Source organism: Oxyura jamaicensis, chromosome 21, assembly GCF_011077185.1.
Source record: "Oxyura jamaicensis isolate SHBP4307 breed ruddy duck chromosome 21, BPBGC_Ojam_1.0, whole genome shotgun sequence".
NCBI lineage: Eukaryota > Metazoa > Chordata > Aves > Anseriformes > Anatidae > Oxyura > Oxyura jamaicensis.
This window is the reverse complement of record NC_048913.1, coordinates 1516278-1537417: the sequence shown is the minus strand read 5'-3', so window position 1 is coordinate 1537417 and position 21140 is coordinate 1516278. Positions and strand designations below refer to the sequence as shown.

Genomic DNA, 21140 nt, shown 5'->3' with positions numbered 1-21140 from the left:
CATTTCCAATAGCTCATGATTGGGATGGATAACTTGAGAGGCTCGGATATGATTTTGAACTTGTTTAATCTTTGCATTTCTTAGCTTTTGGAGAGCTTTGAATAGCTTTTCTGCACAGCTTTGCACCATCAGGTTCTGATGGGCCAGAAGCAAAATGCAAATGTCTCAGTTCAAAAAGTATTGTTATCCGCTAAAAAGCCAGTGAGAAACCTCTTTTTCTTGACTTAGCAAGTTCTGTTGGACTTGGAAGGATTTAAATTATCCCAGCTTGTTTGGAAGCTTGGTCATCTAAAGTGGAAAGGTTGCAAAGACCCTTAACACTGCCCCTACGCTCCCCCATATAAAACCTCACGCTTGCACCTGTGCCTCTTGGGGTCCTTAAACATATCTATACAGAAGAATAGAGCAAGTTCACCGTATCTTTATGAAGTGCTGATTCTATCAGTAGGATATTTTTTTTTTATTAACAAACCCTTTGACTTTGAAGCCTCAGTTGAAATACTTCTTGACCTTTACAAGTGGATCGGCGAGACACTGAGCATGTGAGGTGGGTCATATGGAACAGATTTAGATACAAACTCATATCATCCTACCAGAGGAATGCAAAGTCCCTCCCGATCCCTTCCACAAAGCTGCATCATGTGTGTGAGATAAATCCAAGGGACGTAAGGGGTTGCCAGACAGCGCAAAGGACAATAACTTCGCTATCTCAAACAAAGCCGTGCTGCGTGGAGATTTCCTTCTTAAAGGTGTACTGACTTCTCCCTTGACCAGGGTTATTCCCAGGGTGGGAGGAATGGAAAGAAAAAGGGGTCTGTAGCTGTTTTTACTCTGTGGTGGTCTGGCAAAATGTCTAAGGGACCACGTGAATATTAAGGTGCCTTTGGAAACCAGTGTAAGATTTTAAGAAGTCAGAAGCAAAAAGGAGTTCAACTTCTTTCTGAACACCAGAACATCTTGAGTGAAAGTTCCATCAGTTCTTTACACACATCAAATCATTTCTTCCTGCAGCGAATCTACAAGGGTAACGAGGGCTTTCCTGGAAGCTTGGAGGTGAATTTTTCCCCCCATGTCATCACTTGTCAGAATGCTAAATGCACGCTGTTTGAATAGTCCTATAAGGGAGTGTGAAATGTGTGCTGTGCTCACAAGTACAGCTGAAACTGAAGTGGAGTTCAAAACAAAGAAAGTGCTCAGGTCTGAAGTTTGTGGAGTAGTGGAAACAAAGAAAAACAGTGTGAACTGTAGAGGTTGCAAAGTAGCATCCCCTTCGGTGCTCAAGGTGTGCAGCTAGTGATGTGGATCTTCCAAAATGTCAGTGGTAGCAAAAGTCACTAGTCTGAGATATCTTTGTGTAACTTTTATACAATAACCCTGCTGGGTACTGTCCTAACACATGGGGCCTCTCATTTTCTGTGTTATTTTGGTGATGCTGGGTAAAGGTTCTTTGGATTTCAAAAAATATTTGAGAAGGTAGAGTTATTATTTTACTTGCACAAAGTCCTTTAGTGGAAGAGCATCTTTAAGCCATTAGGCATTGCTTTAGCCTATTGGGACATTTTTTGTTGTCTTGCTTTCTGCAGGAGGAACTACTTCAGCTGGAAAGGTTGACAGCGTGCAGACCCTGGTGATTAAGACATTTTTCCCCAGAGAAAAAAGGAAATTACCTCTTCCCTCGGGCATGGGAGGAGGAGTTAGGCAAAAGAAGACCATTATGGTCGTTGTCTGCTCGTTTAGTGCTTAAGCTTTTGATGGTGTAAAAGCTTAAGGCAAACCCATTCTTTAGCATTTTATTGTGATGAAGTATAAGTGACTAATTCTACAAGTGCTGCTCAGTGTCCTGGCTCTTCATGAATCCTCCTCTGCCTTTCCATTGATTTGTCAAGGGTGAGTAGATGTCTAAGAGCAGTAATTTGTCTGAAAGCTGGGCACTGGGATGTGTCCTGGTGCTCAAACTCCCTTTAGGCACCCAACAGCCCAAGCTTCCTGAACACTTAGGTGTGGAAGATCTGGCCATCGATATGTTACAGTGGGAACTACTGAGGCACAGAGCTTCAGCACCTGGCTCCTGGTGGGGCTTCTGAACCCTGGGTAACCCGGCCCTTGTCGGTGTAAGGTAGGAAATGTGAGCATCAGGCCTGCTGAGACAAACGCTGCAATTGTAGGTAGAGAGGTGTCAGGCTCTTGACCAACATCATTCTTCATTCCCCTATTTCAGAGCTTTTTCTTTCAAACTGCTTTTGCCTTAGGACTGTACAACTCTGACCTCTAGCACCAACATTATACCTTTAATTATGTCTGCTAGACAAATGTGTCACCTTCAACTTACTTTAGTCATGCCATGCCATGAATCTCCCTCGGCCAGCGTACTGTAAGGCTCTGGTTTTTGACAATGCTATTAGCAGGGAAGCATTTTAAGCCGTTCGTTGTATAATCATCCCTGTAAGGTGGTGGTTTTCTCTAAATTAATCAGCAGGGCTTGTATTTAATCAACAGTGATACATGTATATTTTTTCCTAAGATTACAAACTGCTGCCTCGGTGTTTCATGGTAAGCTGCGTTTTGCAGTTTATCTGATTTGTGGGATTTTAATAAGTTTGGCCTGCACATAAGTAAATGTACACTTGACCTTGAACATAATAGCAGAAGAGGAGCTATAGCCCCTGTTTTTGTTGCTGACAAAGCAAACAGTTTAAACATAGAAATTAAATTTTTCTTTTAGTGTTTATCCCTTTTTAGTTAAGCTATAGCAGAAGAAAAATACAGCTCGGGCTACATCTGAACCAATCCTCACATTATTAATATTCCTATTAAAGAGCAATGAGGATAAAGAGCAAATAGGAAAGAACAGAAATTTCCTTTGCTTGCTGGCACTTGAGCATAAAACATTATTAAGATGATTTGTTAAATAATATAAAGGGTTTTTCATTTCCTAATTTTCCGGCTCCAGCTAAAGCTATCTCCCGGCAACCTGCTTCTCATTCCTTAATATTTAGACTTATGGACCAATTTGAGAGTATTTTCTTTCCTGCTATGATTAATGCTTCTATGAAACAATGTCATCGCAAGCCATCTACCTACCTTGTCAGCTTGGCATCAGTCTGGCTGTGCTGTGCAGTAATTTATGGCTTCAGCCAGTAATTTGCAAATCTAATGTTGGGGAGGCTATGAGGATCTGAAATTTGAATGCTTTTTACTGATTTGGTAAATATCTCCCCCATTAGTAAAACAAATGGCACAGGGATCAGACATCATCTCCAAGGCTCAATAAATATTTTATCAGCCATAATGGAAATTGTCAAATTGATCTAATTGTACAATACGTTATCAACAAGATATCAAAGTTGGACATGGCCTCTGCCCCTGTCTATCATTTGCAGGCTTTTGTCTTCGATTGCGACTTCCTGGAAGGGAAGCAGGGAAGTGCAGAGTTCATTGCAAAGTAGTGTGAATAACACACCAAGTGAATAACCATCCAGAAGATAAATTCTGGAGAAATAATTAGCTCTCCCCTGCTTGACTATAAAGCAGGACTGCGGAAGGTTCATGTAAATCTCCCGACTGGTAACTGGTATTTTTGTGTTGAACCTATATACGTCGGTCTAATACATAAAGGCAAATTATCCGTCACTGGTACTGCTTTTGAGGTAACGTTCATGCCTTCGCTCCTTTTAGACAGGGCCGAACAAATGAATTCAAAAGCAAATTTTAGTTGTCTGGCAGCTGCTGCGGGGATTGTGTAATTAATTTATTAATAGAAGTGTAGGAGAAAAAATGGCCTAGCTTTAACGAAAATTGAACATAATTATTACTCTGCTTGAACTCAGTGCAAATGACCAGTCACAGGAAAAACAAGTTTGTAAATAACTAACGATTTATTTGGATGCTTGATTTTAGCCAGATAAAATCAGAAGACTTTGCTGTGTTAAAATTCATGGTGGTAGGTAGAGTCATCTCGTTCAGCTCCATCTTGTAGGGGGTCCTGGGGAGATTTTAATTTAATATTTGAACGGGGGAGGAAATCCCATCCACTGATAGAGGGAAATCTATTTACATTTCTTATTTAAGAATTTCCTGAAGAGTAAAAAGTGGGGAGGGCTGCCCTGCCTGGGGTGGTGACAGCAACAGGATCCCGATGTTCTCCCACTGCCGGCTGGTGCGGATCGAACCTGGCAGCCGGAGTCCAGTGGGGCTGCGAGGAAACTTGTATCTGCTGGAGAAAATGCCTGGTAGTTGTCGAGGTGGAAAGGTTTGTCATCTTTTCTTTCTGAAAGCGTCCAGTTTTCAACCAACGAGTTAATATTTAATGGATAAAGAGATAGGAAAATACCAGGGCTGTGCACAATGATTCACAAAAAAAAAAAAAAAAAAAAAGCTTGTGACTGCCTTATACTGGTCAAGCAGTATACAGCTTTTTTGGGTCATTTTTCTTCCAAGCACTCATTGTCCAGGAGAGATAGGATGCTGTTTTAGGTTTGTTTTCTCTGTGTCTGTTTGCTTGCTGCTAGCAACCACAACATCAGTGCATCAGTGCTTTGGTGAGGTTGTAGGCATCGCCAAGGTGCCGAAGATCTCTGAACAAAAGGTGTAGTAGAAATGGAAGTGTATTACTTTATTTTCCTGAAATTATTGTTTGGGTCTTGATGTACCCAGACTTGCCGGTGTCTCACGCTAGGTAACAGCTGAAGAATTTCAGCAGCTTTTACATAGTTAGAGAGCCTTAAGCATGTTCTCGGGTACAGCCCCTAGTTATGTTTTTCATTAGATCTCTTGGAGGCTTAAATAAAAAGTCTGCACTTGATGTTTTTGGTTTCCTGTCATTTTGAATAAAAATAAGAATAGAAAATGTGGTATCTTAATAGGAACCTTGAGTTAAAGTAGCTGTAGGTAGCGCCGTCTTTGAGAAGTGCTTAACATTTAAGCTAACAAGCTGCAAACATCCCCTAACACATTTTTACCAGAGTTTGTTGGGTACTTTCTGCATTGTAAGTAGGGAACAGAAGTAAAATGGAAGTGTGTGTGGAAGGAGAATCAATTTCAGGTTGTTAATAACTGAGCACAAGTAAGATCATAAAGCTCATTAATTCGGTGAAGACTATTTTAATAAAGTACAGCAGACAGACAACCAAGAGCAAGTTAAACTGGGGCTTCAATGCAGCCAGTAGCCTCGGGGTTGTTGAGCCAAGAGGTTTCTAAACATAAGCCATATGCTTGCTCCGTTTTTCAAATGTTCTTTTAAAGTCTGGGTTCAGCGTTCCACCCCTGCGCTTGGTCGTTCAGTTATGCACAGTAAGCATGGGACTTGTTTAGTGTGGTTTTCTCCAAAGGAGTTCTGGATCTGAGGTTTTATTTTTTATTTTTCAACAGAGTATCTGAAAATGATGGGGTGACAGCTCCGTGGGTAATATCAAGATCTTTGTATTAAACATTTTTTTAAAAAAACATGCTGTATTCAGGTAACTTTAGACTCTATTCTGTAGCAATGCAGTAGAAAGAAGTAGATGCAATTCACTGTTTGCTTAAGAGGTGATAGCTCTAAGTATTTGGTTGACTCCGGTACAACATATGCTCACTTGTAGAACCGTGTTTTCTTAGGTCTGTTTTCAGACCAGTGCCTGTTAATACAAACAAACACGAAGCAGTTTTTGTTAATGATCCTCTCCTGTTAAATTTAGCAGTTGGTGAAAGTAACAAATCCTTGTTATCCAAGAGCTGGAGGACAACTGGGGAATGGTGGCACAGACCGTGCCTACCTGTCTTGGAGGAGGCACACATTCTTACCGGTCGGCCACAGACTGAAGCCTTTGCACCCACCTTGCTTGGGGCACAGCTGCTTTCCAGATTAGGGATTTGGGAATTTTTCCTCTTCTTCCCTGTCCTCCCCTCTCCTGGTGCCAACTTCCATGAAGATGCGTGCTTATATTGACTTTGTGGACCTGTGAAGGTTTAGCCATAAATCCCACTGCACTGGTGGGTTCTGTTTTGGCCTCGCTGGGGGGCTAAGAGATTGCCAGTCTCTTGCTTTCCAACCATTTCATTCTCTAGTATCTCATGAGCACTGCAGTGTTGTGTCTCTCTCTAGCACACAACCATTTGGTCTGAATGACTCAAGCGATGGCAGACTTGTGGGGGTGAGCAAGCACAGTTTAGCATCAGTGATCTGCCTCACAATTAACTTTGGTAAAAGGGCTATTTATTTTTGATGCAAGGTTCATGCAATCCTTTTTTTCTTTGCATCCCATGCACACTCCCACCTCCGTATCAGCAGACCTAGATCTTTATCTGTAATGGCTTCTGGTGAGAGAAAAAAAAACAACACACGTTGTTCTTAAGTATTCATTTTCTAGGCCAACAATAACCCTAGCCTAGACAAATAACTCCCTCCTAGTTCCTACGGAGAGAAGTGTTAGACTACACAGACAGTGAGGTCATTCATAGTCACTATTGTTTCTTGATAACCCAATTAAGAAAGTGCAATTTATCTAGCCTGTTTCCATTTAATTGTCTAATTTGTCTGACTGAGTCGGACTAGCTATCTCCTCTGCACTCAGGGGTTGCTATCACACTGAGGACTTGCTCCTGCAGCATGCTCCCCAGGTGCTTTTCATTCATTTGACCTATAGTCATAGACAGTTATAAATCAAGAAGGTAGAAAGAGCCATCGCATTGCTTTCCCTTACTTTATCATTAGGGGGGAAATGTGTGCACGAGATTGAGAGTCACAATGCTATTGCCCTCTTACTAATCTAAGAGCAAACTTTAATAAAGATATTTTATAGGCTTCCATTTAGAACTAAAGATGGCTTGAAAGAAAAGGTTTGTGCGTGGGGAGAAAGATTTGTCAATGCGGATGTTCCCCAGCAAAGGGTCAGACCCACAAAATTCCTATCAAAAGTGGCGTTATTAATACCCGTGTATCGCTGTTTGTAACACGCTCTAATTAATGTTGTGTTTGTAAATACTGTCTGAATTGTGGTTATGACTGCTGCCACGTGCTTCTGGAAGTACCTGTCTGAAGCAGAGGGATAATTTCAAACCAACAGCCCATGGCAGCCCTCTGAAGCTGTATGAATTAGCAGCTGGACCTCGGGAAGGAACTGGTGTCGTCTGTTTCTCGAAGGTTTGTTCTGCTGGCTTCCTTCCTGCTCCATCAGTTCAACCAGAGCGCTCTCATTTGTAATGGGGATCTGGTTGGTGCAAGACAGCGAGATCTGGGCTCACAGGTTTTGTTTCACTTTTTGTTTTTTAATGAGTTATTTGTCTGGCTTTTGATGCTCCCTACTCGGGCACCTGCTCCCGTGATGCGGTGTTTTAGGGGTGCTCGGTCCCAGACTCCCTGAGAGGGGGAAGCAGTGGTGTCCTCGGTTTACCCACCTGGCAGGCTGGTGTTCAGGAGACGTCGAGGGAAATTCACCTTCCAAATGGAGGTTTCATCATAATGCAGATAGTGTTTTTGTGTCTTCTTTCACATTCAAACGTGACTTGTGTAAGGGCAGCAGGAGTAGCAGCACCATGCCCTTCTGCTCCTCCGTCAGAGGGCCGTTGCCTTTGTGCCTGCTGTTATTTGGGGTTCAGCCCTCTCGGAAAGGCCTGCCCGTGAGCCGTGAGAGGATGGCCAGCCCGGAGACTGTACTCCAGCTGGGTGCAGGTCTGCAGGCTGGGAACACTTAGTTTGAGGCTTCTGGGCTTGATCTAAGAAAAATTAGGTACCTCAAAAACCCGGCCTCATGACAAGGGGCATTATAGGTTGTCTCTGCTGTCCCTTGTCAACAACCTGGCTTATATTGCTTTTTGATTCTTGGAAGCCGGGGCCATCCACCCTTTCTAAGGCTGTGGGCGTGTGGGTTTCCTTTTTTTTTCTGAAGTTGTTTGAGCTGCTGCTATTTCTGCAGAGGTGTGTTCTGAGCTACTTGAAGTTAACCATGAACTGCGCTATCTGCTGCTATCATGGAGATTTTGTTTGCTTTGCTACAGCCCTGTGCAGTCCAAGCAGGTGGACAAATACCGACGAAGGGTTTGGCTCTGTTTGTGTTGTGTTGTGTGGGTTTCTTCCTCTCGCCTCTCCACCCTTTAACCCTGTAGGAGCAGCGCTCCCACGGCCAGTGTCTGACAGCGCAGTCGGAGGCCTGGTGCTCTCCATGTGTGCCTGGCCCCACGTCCACCGAGCGTGTGGGGTAACGAGCTAAAAGCTGTTTGTTTCAGGATCTGGGCAGTTGAGTATGGCCCCGACTGGTCCATAAACTCTGCCAGCGTGATGATAAATGACTGGGGGCGTTACAAACCCTCACACAGCACGCTGATGCCTGCTGCTGTAACACCAATTCCAAATGAGAACTGAGAAGTATTCCTGTAGTCTGTTGCTGCATTGGTTTAATGAGAGCCCTACCGTTGTTGAAAGTAGCAAAGGTGTTTTTCTAAGGTGCAAAGAAGCTGTTATAGTCTCTTCAGTAGCAAACAGGCATCACTTCCTCAGTGAACTCTGCTGGTGGAGGCAGAACCGAAGGATCTCCATCCATTGAGACAGCATTTGAAAACAAGCTTTGGATAGTTTCTGTGTTCCTGACAAATACGGTGCAGACTTCTCCACAGGGTATTTTCCTAGCTTCTTCTGGTGGAGGAGGAGCTATCTGAATTTGTCTGATACATTGACAGACAAGTATCTCACGCCACGTCTGTAGGATGTTATAATTCAGCGTAAGTGTGTGGTGTGATTTTGTGTAATCTCTGTTTAGCAGGGATTAGCAGCTCACATGGTTTATACAACACACGGGGAAGTAGCTTTAGGGAAGTTTCTGAGTGCTGATGTTGTATTACATATTCCCAAATCCTGAGGTGTTTGTCGTATTACAGTGATGATTATGATGCATGGATACTCAAATTTCAGCTTTTGCCTGCCACTAAGATGTGGGGATAGGCTTCAGATTTCATGCAAGCTATTAGCAGAGCTTAAAGCCAGTTGCTAATGATGCAAAATTCCTCCACTTGATATGCTTCTGGCTTTTTTTTTCCCCTTACTCTTCTTGTGCAAATACTGGGTTATGAGATAGAAAGTAGTTTTATATTGAATTAATCTATCCAGCTTTCTTGAAGTGGTCATTTATGGCTAAAAACAGACTTGCATCACGTTGACGTGGTAGTTCCCTCTCAAATGTCTGTTGCCAGTTTAGTCAATAAATGATATTTTTGTGACAATGCAAAATGGTTTTAAAATTAAGATCTACTTTGTTCCTTTTAAAAAAATTGCATATTTCTCTTGAAATACGGCCTTGTGCAGATAAAGCAATCAAGAAGATACTGCTTTCCATGGAGCAACTGGTGTAGGTCTCCATGGTTTTGTAAATACATCGCAGTTCTGACCTGGAACCCTTGGACTTCGGGGTTGTCCTTTTCTGATGAGGTGGTGTCTCCCAGGAGCAGGTAGGAGGACAAGCTTTCTCTTCCTCACGTTTGGATCAGGTATCCACCCACAAGTGTTTTCTGAGAGCAGTAATTCCTTTTACATCCAACGTGCATAGTGACGGAGTGGTGCTGGATGGTGCTGCTGCCTCCTGTCCGCTAGCTGGGAGGGAAGTTTTGTGTCTGAAGGTTCCCGTACCTGCCGTCCTTTCCCAATACATGTACTGGTTAGTTTACTCTCAGATGCAGATAGTTAAAGGCAAGACAAAGCACTACAGTGGGAATCACTCCTGTAGTGCTGACAGTGAGATTTTCATTCACCTGTAAGAAATGGCATTGGGTGTTTTGTTCCCTTGCAATTGGTGCCAGAAGACACGACTTTGCCTAATGGCTGTTAGAGTAGGAACAGGTTTACCAGTCATACGTAGTCCTACACCTTCTCCTTCTCTGTATTGGCTTCATCCCTGTGGAGCAGTGCTCCTGGGAACGTTTCGGCTGGCTGAGCAGGAGGAAGGCCAGTTGCTGTCGGAAGTTTGTGAAGCGCAACTCTGTGCCTGCTGATTCAGGTACCCTGTTGTCTAACACGCCATTTCACACTGATTTGGGACCTCCATCCCTCCTGGAAACCATGCCATCTGAAAAAACTGCTGGGGCTGTTAGTGCTGGAGTGTAACTGAAATGGGAAAAAAAAAGGAATGGTTGTCATTTTTGCATCTGTAGTTTGGTTTGTGCTTCGTAGCACAATATTCTCTGTTAAGTGCTTGGCAGAAAGCCAGGAATTTGGAAAAATGTTTGTAAATCCTGAAAGCTTCGCATATTTCTCCTGAATGATTATTAGTTCAAATATTTATACTGTGAAAAGACAACAGTGGTTATTTGTTGTTGGGCTCCGAAATGCGGGCTGTCCCGCTGGGGCACTGCTTCCCGCGGGGCCTGCCGGGAGCATGCAGGTGAGGGCGGCAGGTCCCGGCCCAGGGCTCCGTGCTGGGGAGAGCTCCTGCCATGGGCGATTGCCAGAGACCTCAACAGCAAAAAGCTGAACTATCTGAGAGAAACCAATAAACCGAGCATGGTTGTCCCAACCGTTTGGCAGATCCTTGAAGAACTAAATGCTGTCAGAGAAATCATTGTTAACGCGGTGAGGGGCTAAGCCTGTAAGGAACAGGATCTGTCTGATTGGATCCACGGTGGATTTCATCTCCAAGGCAGAGGACATCCTTATCGAGAATGTCATTTGAACCGGAGCAAGGGTTCTTTGGGTTACTGGGGAATGACGTCTAGCATGGTATGTGCAATACTTACGCAAATACTACTTTGTGTAGTCCAAGAGTAGATTTTGGGGTTTGCTAGCAGTGCAGAAGTTGCTGGATTACCCTCATGTAGGCATCTTATTAAATCCTCTTCTCCCTGCTCTCCCTTCCCTGTTATTCTAAGGAACCACGAGAGTGAAGTCTGCATCCTTTTATATGGCAAAAAGCCTGAGAAGGATCCTGTGCTCATTTCCATCGTGATAAAAGACAAAACAACTAAATTAAATTGGAAGCAATCTCTGCATTACACAAGTCTGCATACTCCAAAATTCTCAAAACAAAAGAGGTGCAGGGGAAGCCAATCACCATCAGAAAGGAGGAAAAAAGTGTCTCTGGGCTAGAACTTTTACTGTTCCTTAACTCAGAACTGAAATATTTTAACTCTTCCACAGCCAGAGCCATTCAAGCTGCAGAATGCAAACAGCAAAGCCAAGGAAGTTGCCATGAACCTGGATGTTACCCAAATTTGGTGCTGTTGAGAAATGACATAATTTCAGAGTAAATATGCCCGCAGTAAATGTCAGTGACTTTGTTGTAGTGGAACTGTCTGTAGCTGCAATTTGCACGTGTTCACCAGGGAGATGTGTTAGCTAGCTAGAGGGAAAATGTGCTAGTGACTTGGCAATGTAAAACTGCAGAGGAAATCCAAACTGTCTTCTAGCACTCAGTTCAGTTTCTTTTTTTTTTTTTTTCCCCTTAAAAAAAATCTTTGAAACTTTGAAAGACTAGACTATTATTTGTTATGGTTAAGTTGGCCACTGACCCACTGGCATAGAACACAATCTTTTGCAAAAACTTGTTGCTAGATTTTATTTCATTGGAAATGGAGGAATGGAAAAGTTAACTGATCAGGTATCTTGCCTCATCCAATTTAATTATTTTAAGAAAAAAAAAGGTGGTTGCAGGGGGGCAGAATTCCTTGGAGCTCAAGTCACAATGTTATTATCAATTCAAATTCAGTGAGCTTTTCTGTCTGTCCCTGGACTCTGGATGGAACATGATCTTATGAAACAGAGATGCTTTACCTGACTCTGTGCATGTGCGTATGTGCACTGCAAGTTGTTGGTAGTATTTTTAGCCTTCTTTAATCTTTATTAGAAATAAATGGAATAGTTTATACTTCTTTATTTTTACATTAAAAAAGTTAAAAAGTGATTAGTGCTTGAATAGGCTGGGAGTGAACTTTCAGCCTTTTCCCAGATCCGGAGATGGTCTTTGTTGTCCACTTGTGAATTAAATTTCCTAAAGGAACACAGGAATATCAGGTCACACTATGGCACGTAGCTGCTATTAGTAGAAATCTTTGCCAGTGCAATACCCCTAATCTTTAAGGAACCTGAGAGCTCCGTGCTCAGAGAAGGGGAACTCTGCGCTCAGCAGTCTGTGGGGCTGCTCCTCTCCCGCTGCATGAACCGGGCACGGGCTGGGTTCTGCTCTGGGTGGAGGTGACCAGGCTACCACAGCTTCGATTTCACAGCTCTGAATTTTCCTCCCTGGGTAAAGCTGACAATGTCACCCAACAGCAGCATGGTATGGGGAATGTATCAACAGCTGTTTGCAGAATAATACAGAGTTTTGAATCTGGGGTTTGTATGGTGGTAATTCACCTTTACAGGTTTCTCAGGAAGCAGTTTTTGCAGCAGTTTGTTCAGCCATGAGGTCAGCCTGACATTGTGTTCAATAGATCTTGAATGATCCAGGATGGGATCAGAGGTGAATGGTGCAGGTATTGCAAACCAAACCAGAACTTTATTTCCTCGGGCTTTGCCATTTGAGATGCCTTTGATAAAAAAATATTTCTGCAGAAGTGATGTAATCCCTTAATAATTTTGTGATGAAAATACAATATTTGCCTTTTCAAAAAAAAAAGGGGGGAAGTATTTGCATTTGGAAAAATAACTCCTGGTTTTTAAAAGCTTTTCAAACAAGACTTGAGAATTCCAAGTTCTCTTGGTAGACACTGCAGTTACCTAGCTGCGTCTCCCTCACGGCTGATAAATTACAGCTTCATTTTGATAATGTACCCATGGCGAGATAGCTGAGACAAAGGAGGGGCTTTCTCATGTTACAGAAGTGGCTACCCTCAGGTAAAGCAACTCAGTTGTTCATAAGTTGACCCATTGACCTTCTAATCACTGACAAATTGTCCGTGCTTTATTCTACAGTCTTCATTATGCACTGTTATTAAACAGACTAATTTCTTTTTTATTAGGCCAGGATCACTGAGGTGCAATAGGAACCCTTTTCATCGACGTTAGGTAGGAGTTATGGAAGTGTTGGTGCGATCTGGACATAAATTTCAGTGTGTTGCAGTAGTTCTTATGGCAGCTTTTCACATATCTGTGATGAGGAAAGTGACGCTGTGGGCTTTCAGGTATTGCATTTTATGAAACATTAATGTTTTAAAAGTCCCTGCAGAAGGAAAATCGTCATACAAGGCATCCCCTGTCTGGGCAGCAAGGAAACCACCCAAGTTACTTCCCCAGCCGTCCTCCTGCACCCTCTGGAGCCCCAGCCCTGGTGAGACCTTGGTGCGGTGCTGTGGCCTCCACAGCAACAATGGAATTTGCAGCTGGCTTCACGCGTGCTGCCAAGCTGGGCTCAGCCTCTGCGCAGCCCTGCGCTCCCAGGGTAAACTGGAACTCGCACTGAGCAGCGTGCTGTGGTCGCTGTGCCGACACAAGGGCTTTGTACAGGTGAAGCTACTTCTACAGAAGGAGGTTTGTACACTGGTAAAACCCCAATATGAGTGACCTCTCTAATCGTTGATTGACAGAATAGTCTGAAGCCTGAGCTCTACAGCAGACTTTAAGTAAGTCTGAAGGGAAAAGAGCAGGAAATATGTTTTGCCTAAAATAACAGAGATAACTTGATGTTGCTTGCATGATATTTTTTAACGTTTCCCATCAGTCTTTTCACTAAAGCATTTCCAGTTTTTCAAAGGATTTATTGTGAAGGTATAGGGAGCATGGGGGAGGGCAAACAAATTAGGGGTTTAAAATTACTATTAAGTATCTTATTTTCAACCCCCTTGACTGAGATCCTCAGTTCAGAAGGAAAGAAATCAATGAACCATAGTCTACATTTTGAAAGAGTACTAGTGAGCTTAAGTTTCCAATATTAAACATCTTAAAGAAGCCCAATTTTTCAGAAAGCTACAAGTACCTGCATTCTACACAGACATCTCCTTCAGGATGTTTCAAATGGGGCACCAAACCCTGGGACATCTAAAATCACTCCTGAAAGTTTCAAACAGTATATACTGTTTGATAAGGGTTTATTTCCCAATGCCCTTTCAGCTTTCGAGGGATGGAGTTTCTGTACTTGGTAATTTTCAAGGTGAAAGAATTCCAGATCTAGCTAATTTCTACCAAATTCTATTTAAATATCGTTGAGTGGGTGTAACTACCAATACCTCGGAGTGACCAAGTAGATTAAGTCAGAATTTAGCCATTACCAGGCTTTAGAGGAGCTCAGTATTTTTTTCCCCTTTCTGTGTTCATTTGGATTCTTTCGACTCTGCATTGTGTCAGGAGCAGAAGCAGAACTGTTGTATACGCCGGGTATTTTCGTGCAGTATGTTCTGTCCATAAAATCAAAGAATTTCACAAAATATTTATGCAAACCTTATCTGACCTTTCAGAACAAATTTTCCACTGTTCTGGCGTCTGTTTTCACCAAGTTGGTCCTTCCATAGTCCCTTCATTATGGGCATCAGAAAGCTGGGATTTATAATGCGGAACCTCAGCAGAACACCCAGGCGTGCTGGAGGCAACGCCAGGCAGAGCAAATTAAAAGGGGGGGAGCTTAGGTGACAACAGGGAGTTCAAGTGCTGCGGTAAAGCGTTACTCTTTTGAAGAACAGAGGCCTAAAGTGCAAGAACCTCTCAGTTTGGGTTTGTTGTTAATCCCTTTAAAACTGGGAGATTAACTTTCTTTTTTTTTGACAACAGGAGTAGGACTAGGAGCTTCATCTATATGGCTGTAATGCGTAAGTGGCTGTATGCTTAAACCCTCCGTTTTCAAGCAGAAAGCCTCAAGTGCCTAAACCCATACCGATGGCAAAAATGGAGTAGAAAGCTCTGGTTTTCAGGTGTCCCAGATGTGTGTTCCTTCCAGTACTGCTCATCTTGAGAGCTGCTGAGGGGCTCGTGCTCCCCTTGGGACAGGCAGAGAGAGCATCCCACCGGAGTGTTTGCGGCCTGGTGTTTCATCACTAAGTGTTTGCAGGATTGGGCTTAATCAGAGCAATTTAGAAGCCCATCAGAGAAAATGCAGAGAACAAGGCTAGATGTGGTGAGTAGATGAGCTGCAAGTAATACAGTTAATAGCAGCATGAGAAATGAACTGGTGATAAATTAATTCTTGCAAATGGGAGGTAGTTTTTAAGCCACTGGTAGGCATAAGCTATGGGTATTTTAGTCTTAAGAAGTCTTTTGTCACAAGATTTAAGAAAAATAAATCAAGTGAAATCAAAGGCTTGGGTTTGCATGATGGGAGCTATATGGAGATTGTGGCCAGTGATTAGCATCTCTCACAAAAAGTACTTTCAGTTCAGGTTCACAGAATTATTTCCCTGTTATCTTTGTTGTCGATGGCATGATTGTATATAGATTTCCACAGTAGTGTTCTGTTATTTTGGAGTAAAAGGGACCTGTTGTATTGTTTAAAACGCACTTGTTCCAATTCTGAGTACTTTCCATCTGTTTTCCTATTTCCTTCCTCTAGATAGGAGCAGCATTTCCTCCCCTTCTTACTCTGCTGGAGGGGCGGAGAAGGAGACTGTGCAAGGCTGTGCTGAGCTCTGTGCTGTAGGATATTGCCCAAGATTTAAGCCCTGTCTTTGGGTAAATTAAAAGGGAAAGAGGTTAGGAGGAGTTATTTTTATTTCAGAGGTTTTGGACAAAGGGCGTATGGAAGGCTGTACAAAAAGGGAACCTGGTGGAGTAGGATCACCACCTTTTGCTACCAAGCAGCTTGCGGGTGGCCCACGTGGTGCCTGCTTGCACCCAAGCCCAGGTCATGGAGAGTGAGGGTCTGCAACAGAAGGTAACATTAAAAGTGGAGAAAGAAATGAAGAGAATATGAAAGAAAAACAGATCTTCTAGAAGGGCACCTGGGGACTTGCCATCGCCTCATGGTGGCAGTGGGATTCTGTCTCCGCTGACCCCCAGCTGCCTATAACACTTCTTATGTAACCTTGTCTTCCCCTCAGAGCTGTGGGGTATAATGGATTTCTTTAAATTAATAATGCGTAAAAGGAGATTTACACCGCAGTGCTAAAATATTGTCTTTGCCTTTTATTCATGCATTTGTCACTGTAATCTCTAATGGAGGTGTTCAGTGGGGGGATAAATAATGAAGGGTAAAAAATTCTGTCATAATCCTGGACCATTTGCAAATTCATCACCAATATTCTTTTGGAAGCAAAGACAGAGGGAAATGAAAAATATGTACTGGTGCTAATATATCTCACTGATTTCCTTCTCCCATTTATTCACAGAACCTACTTTGAGCTATGATAGAATGGGAATCCTAGGAATTGCCATTCCTTTTTAAAGACGACTCTGAGGCTGCTACCGAGCCTTTCAAGCAACAGATTAAATATAGTCGTTGAATGCTAAGTTAATGTACTTTACTGTAGGACATAAAACACTTAGCTTACAGTTTTTGATTAATTAGGTTTTAAGTTATCATGTACAAAATAGTAAGAAAATTGTAGCAGTCCCTTAGTGTATAAACTGTTGTGAAAGCTTTTGAAGGCATGTTCCAAAAAGGCAAGGAAATAAAGCACAGTATCTCAAGGTAGAAATCGTGTAAAGAAATTTTATTCAAAATTAGCAGTAAGAATGACTGAAAGAGCCACCCTGAAACAGATGCAATTTCTCATGAACTTCAGATTCCTTTAACCTTCATTAGAAATGTTGCAACTCCAGAATTTTGAAATTGTGGTCTTAGGACAAAGGAAAATGTGTTATTGCAAAAGAGATTCCCTTGTCATTTTCCCTGTCTGAGCCTGTGAGTTATTACAAAATTTACAGGGTAAAGACTTTCTTTTTTTTCAGGGACGATGTGTGACACTGTACCGGGGTTATATGGGTAAGGTCGGGGCGCAGCACAGTGTGCTCAGACGTTCAGTTACAACTAAAGGCAGGAGATTTTGTGTCTTTCAGGGAAGCTTTTATGATTGCCCCGGTACCGGACGGGGCTGTTTGATCTGATGCAGCTTGGCTTCTGCGGTGCTCCTACATCCAAAGGAGAGCTGCAAAGTGAGAGCAAGCAAAGGAACAGGCAGGACGGGCTCCGTTCCTTATCAGCAGATAGCGGGGCTGCGCTTTTACCGACTGCACTGGGTGACTGCAGGGCTGCCGGGCTGCAGCCCGTGTCTGCAGTGGGAGATGTTTCGGGGCGTAAAAGGTTTGGGCCTAATGCGTGTACGAAGGTAGTGACATTGTGTTCTGTAGCTTGGGAGCTTGGAAGTGCCTGGACTTAATGGAATCTGCTGTTCGGTGTGTGATTGCTCCCTGCTGCCAAGCCAGGGCTTGCTTGGAACCAGCAAGCAGAGTGAAAACAGAATGTAGTAGCACTCTGAAAAGGGGGAGAAGATGAAATATATCACAAGATAATAAGAAAATAAACCATTAAAAGGCTCTGTTTCCTATTATCATGTGGTTTTATGTTAATGAAGTTGTTCCAGGCCTGTTTGAGTTTAACTCAAGCAGGGGAATATGAGTAATATGAAAAATATGTGGGGATGAAGACCCTAAGTTAAAAAGTCTGTGAAACATTTAATGTTTTCATTCACCATGCATTTCAGAAGAAGATATAAAGCAGCCAGAAAGTGGTACGGAAAAAACATTAAGCGCCAGATTTTCCTTTTTGTGATCTCCAGATTTCTGAATCTGTGTGTACGAAAACAGGCAAACTTGACGTGGATGCTGGTTTGGACAACTGTGAAGATGCCTGAGTGCAGATTCACTTACCGTGTTTACCTGTATTTATGTAAATGCCTCGATGCATCTTAGAATCCAAGAAAAAAAAAAAAAAAAGAGGAATAAACTGTTGTCTCTCTATAGAGTATTTGTCCAGGATTTTAATAGTTTTTTTTTTTTTTTTTTTTTTTTGATTGATTTATAGAAGAAAAATGATATTGGAGGTAGACTTTAGAAAGTAGTTTTGATCAGAACAATGGAAAATCATGAAAATATGAAAAGAGATATGATTTTTTAAAGTGTTTTATTTCAGAAAAGTTAAAAAAAAAAAATAGTTCCGACCTGAAATGACCTAAATTTAAAAAAGGAAAAGAGAAATCATGAAAGGACTAAGATGTTCCAGATTTAGAAAATACAGATTCCATTGTGAATTAAGTTATGCTTTTTGGGTTATCTAAAAAATTTGCATTATTCTGTTTTTCTTTTTTTTTTCAGTTATTTCAAAACCTTGAAAAAAATCTGCTGTGATTTTATATGCATCGATCTCTTTAACTGAATTTTTGCTTTGGGAATGAACTAAAACATTCACGATCCAGGACAGCAAGGATCATATCCTGGAACTGGTTGGAGAAAATTTCTTGAATTACCTTGTGGGGCAGCTGCAGCGTGCTTTCACAGCTTTTATCACTTACTGTCCACGAACATCCTCTTTTTCTTTTTCCCCTCACTTTGTTAGAGGTGTAGAGCACAGACCTAAGAAACACAGGGGTGCTGCAATTAAAACAGGGAGCTGCGTTCAATTGGAAGAGCTCATGAATGGCTGAGAGCTCACAAAAATAAACAGTGAAAAGCTCATTTGTTCACCGTCTCAGAGCTGTACTGGCTGCTAGTCATGCATCAACCCTGGCGTTTGCTCAGCCAAAAGAGTTTTTTTAACAAATAACTTTGCTTTCTGCCTTCTTGCTGGATAGAACACGAGCAGTGATGCTAGGCACTCTGAATCTGCACCTTGCCCCAGGCAAGTAAAAGATGGTCTTTTTCAAAGCCAGACATCTCTTCTCTCGAAGAAAAATATTTTAAAAATCAAAAGAGATAAAGAACCCATCACTGTTTTAAGGAATGTAATTTTCTGAAATGTTATTTCAGCAGATCTTTCTATAGTAATTTCCATGCTTATAGTATTCTAAATCTGCAGCAGAATTAAGCAATAGGTAACAGAGGAAGAAACACACAAAAAAAAAGACATAGAAAAAAACATTTTCAGGTGAGATGTGAAATGAGCTCTTGAAAGGGGCTGGAGTGGAAATAGCCTTGAAAGGCATGCAAAAGAAATGGCTTAGCACCAAAGTAGGTGCAGAAGTGGAATTTTGCAGAAGTTTGGTGCTGTGAAACCTAAGCTTAAATGCTGGAAAGATACTGAAGATAATAAAAAAATATTTTTTAAAGTGCTCTCTACAGGGCACAGAGTTTTCTTGAGCATCTGGGAAAAAGGGTATTGGTTTGTTTTTGTTTATCCAGGCAGATGATGTTATTAATAGGTAATATTAGAAGACAGTAGCTGTACTTAGTTCTAATTAAAAAGGAAATACTAATATTGATTAGTATATTTTCAGTGCCTCTGCATTTTTTCCTGAAAAATAAACAGAGAAATATAACGTTTGGACACCTGGAGGAGAGCATAAGAATTTTTCCTCTTACAGAGAAAACTTTTAAGTTCCCTTCAGGAACAGTTAATACTTCAAACAATGTGGGACTATTGCTGGCCAGTCAGAAACAAAATATAAAAATATTTTTGTCTTAAATATTTTTTGTAATAATAGCTTCAAAGGCAGAAAAATTGCTTGTTCAACTGCAGTTGACTGTTGTATGCTGTGGCCTGGCAGCGTACAAGGCGTAGGGAAGAGAAGACCTTGTGTTTTGGTGGTGTTTTTAGACGGCCTGGAATGTGAACCATCTCGCCACGGTGTATGGCTGAACCAAAGAGTTGCTAGCAGGAGCTGGGTAATACAGGAGGAAAAAGTGTTGTGTTGTGTAGTTCTGTGTGTGGGGATCTCTCCAGGACTTTGAGTTGCACCAAGTTTTATAGGAAATCCTTCTGGATTTAGCTATGGAGACTTAATGAAATTTTTTCAGAGGTGATACCAGAGAGTGTAACCAGTCCAGGTGCTGCTGGGCTTAAGAGGCAGGAGGCTGGGAGCTTCTTGCTGCTTCTTTCCATCCTGTCCCCTGCTGGCTGTGCTCACTGTGAGCCCAGGAATTGGCCGGCGAGGGAGGAAGGATCCTTCCTGAGCGAGACGTTTCAGGCTGCCTGGCGTGGTTTTTGCACTTCAAGCCTTGTTGGATGACACTGCTGGGCCAGTCCTGAAACGGGAGGCTCCTGACAGGTGTTCCACGCAGCACAGATTTAAGGTACAACGCTGATGCGATTTTTGCATCAAAACTAATTTATTGAAAAATGACAGGCAGTCGATCATATTGTGCAAAACCCAGAGGAAACTTTGCTAATCCGAATGGGAGAGCTGTATGCTGTAGAAGCAGGGTTAGTGGTTTGCACTTAGATCAGTTCTTGTTCCTGCTTTGATGTTCAAATTCTTAGAAGTTGTAAATGGGACAAAATGGCTTCAGGGTGGAAGAGTATAAATTGGCACAAGGTGGGTACTTGGTGTTGTCAGTAGTGCAGGGAAAATGGCAGCAGATGGAATCCCTTATAGCCCCTGGTTATTACTGTATCTGAGTTGCAACATTAAACAGGAATATCACCTTGCCTTCTGTTTTGCTGAAATGAATTAACTGACAGGAAATCATGGATTTCCGAACCCGGCTTTCCTCATGACATTCCTCGCTGCAAAAGGAGAATTAAACCGGTGAAAGTGAGTAACAAGAAACAGGTTCTAAAATTATTGTGCGTGGTAAAAGCGAAACATGGTCAACCTGCTTAGGAGCAGTTCCACTGCTTTTAAAAAAAGGTTTTGAGAGAAAGATAAATTGTCACTGAGGGAGCCGAGAGTGCAGGGAACATCGCTGGCCCGCGGTGTGTTGCAGCAGTGCGGTTACAGCGTCCTGCTGTATGTGCTTTCATAACTGGGGGAAGAATCCACTGAGCACTTCTGAAAATTCTCTGTTAAATCCCCTATTAGGTCATGAATGGAGGAAAAAAAAAAAGGCAGCAAAAACTTTCTAAACAGATTTTTGGAATTCTCACCATGGTTTTATTATCTTCATAACTTTGAATGGTCGCACTGTTGAGGCTGCCTTTAGTGGGAGTTACGCATTGATGGTACAGGGCAAGACTGAAAGAATGCAGTTTTTTAACCGCTGCTTGTACAATACAGCGGGAACATTCAAAATTATTGCAAAGATTCATTCTTTTCCCTATTATTCCCCTACCCCAGTGCATATGTAGGTCTTTCCTTCCTCATGCATTCATACGAGAACTGTGTTTCTTCACATTTCCCTTTTTGGCTGTTTCTGCTGACAGTGTATTTCAATTAAAAATTGTAGT

The 21140-nt window shown here is 42.2% G+C and overlaps 1 protein-coding gene across 5 annotated transcripts in view; it reads left to right on the top strand.

Moving 5' to 3' along the window:
* Positions 1 to 21140, top strand: part of PRDM16 (PR/SET domain 16) — a 306284-nt gene that overhangs the window by 82161 nt on the left and 202983 nt on the right. The window contains exon 1 of one of the 5 annotated variants that reach the window (XM_035344713.1): positions 9805 to 9927. The exons of the other annotated variants lie outside the window; for them this stretch is intronic. The gene's annotated coding sequence lies outside the window, so the exon portion shown is untranslated. Of the gene's footprint in view, positions 1 to 9804; positions 9928 to 21140 lie in introns of those variants that run through there. 5 annotated transcript variants of the gene reach the window in all.